Below are 1752 nucleotides of genomic sequence, written 5' to 3' on the forward strand. Positions count from 1 at the left end.
GAGTCCTTATGCCCGGGGAGTCTTATCTGGGATTTGCTTTTTATTCAAAGAAACCAAGGAAGCTTCCCAGGAGTCTATGTCCTGGGGTCTTCTCTCTCCTGGGGCTTGGCTTTTGTCTCAGGAGACAGGGATTTCCCGCCCTGGGGCAGCTTGCCTGGGCCAGGCAGCCGCCTGTGTGGCTAAGACAATCCAGTTGTAAACTGACGGTTGCTCAGACTATTTTGATATTACAATTATACAAAAAGGGGAGGTCATAAAAGTTAGCAGCGGACAGTCTGACTTTTCAGAGCTTATCCCGACCTGCCCGGAATCTGTCAGGCGATGGAGGTGGCATAGCTTGCGTCAGGTCGCTCTTACTGGTCTCCTGGACCCACTGCCTGTGCAGCGCCACTTTGGTGAAGGCACAGGAATGCGGCCTTTGCTGGCTCGTAGGGACCCCGTGATGCAATCCCATGAAGCACGTTTCCACAGACCAGCGGCCCCGATGTTACTCGAAGACAGAGGAGAGTATGAGACACCAGCAAGTGGGGGCCCTGCCCACAGCACCCCGGCTCTCACGCCTGGACTCAGGTGACCCAGTGACCCCCCACTATGGGGAGAGAGAAAACCGTTCTCCAGAGCCCACGGGCAGGTGAGGGGGGATTCATCCTGGGGGCATGACAGCCCCCGCTGAAGGGGGTGGGATTCAGGGTGCAGTCTCTATGGGGGCCAGGTCCAGGAGGACTGGGGGTTGGGGGGACAGGGGAGGAAGCTGGGGACCCCACACAGGGCTGATCTCAGGGTGCCTCTTCCAGAACTTTCTCGGATTCCCTGGTCAATGTGTGATGTGGAGGAGGGAGATGGGGTCACCCCGATGGGGTGCGGGTGAGGCTGACAGGGGAGACGGGCGGCGACCTCAGCCCTGGGCCAGGCTGGGCCGCACGGGCCCGGGGAGTGCTCACCAGGCAAATGCGCCGGTCTTGGTCTGCGTTTCTGGCACACAGCATGGCACCTTGTGGGCGAGGGGCCCGGCACACTGCTTGTTGGGCACCAGGGTGAGGTCTTTGCACTGCAGCCAGGCCTGGCGGTACTCTGGGCCGGCGAGAAACGGGGGCTGATCCCCGGCCTCGGCCGCCCTCCGGACCCCGGGTCCTAGTCGCTCCCGCTCAGACCCCGGGGCCCCAGACCTCCCCGCTGGCCGCTGCCCGTGCCACCTCGCCTGCGTCCTGGAAGAGTCCTCCAGGTCATCCCAGCCCGGGGCGCGGCAGGTGCCCCCCACGCGGGGCACGACCTCACCGACCTGGTGGTCGGGGCCGGTCTGTGCAGGCGCAGCAGCAGCAGGCCGTGGCTGATGTCGGCCCCCGGAGGTGTTCTGAGAGCCGGGGGGGCTCAAGTTGGGTTGGGGGTGTGGGAAGCCGCCAGTGGGCTCCTCTCCATTACGGGTGTAATGTCCCAGGGATACGTGGTAATCCTGGGGAGACGGGGAGGAGGGTGAGCCCGGAGGACCGGCGCTGCGGCACGGGGCGGGGGACGCCCCGAGGAGAGGAGGCCACTGGGACGCAGAAAGAGCCCCGGGAAAGGCAGCTGGAGGCACCCAGAGGCAGACACCCCAGCATGCCGGGGGCGTGCACGGAAGATGGGGCCAGAGGGCGGAGCAGGCGAGGGGACCCCCACACGGGGCGACACGCAGGGGGGTCAGACAGGAGAGGGAGGGGGAAACTGAGGCAGAGCAGGGGGTGGGCTGAGAGGGGAGAGAGGAGGTAGGGGGGAGGG

This window comes from Condylura cristata, unplaced genomic scaffold (genome assembly GCF_000260355.1).
Source record: "Condylura cristata isolate star-nosed mole 26May11 unplaced genomic scaffold, ConCri1.0 scaffold00041, whole genome shotgun sequence".
Classification (NCBI taxonomy): domain Eukaryota; kingdom Metazoa; phylum Chordata; class Mammalia; order Eulipotyphla; family Talpidae; genus Condylura; species Condylura cristata.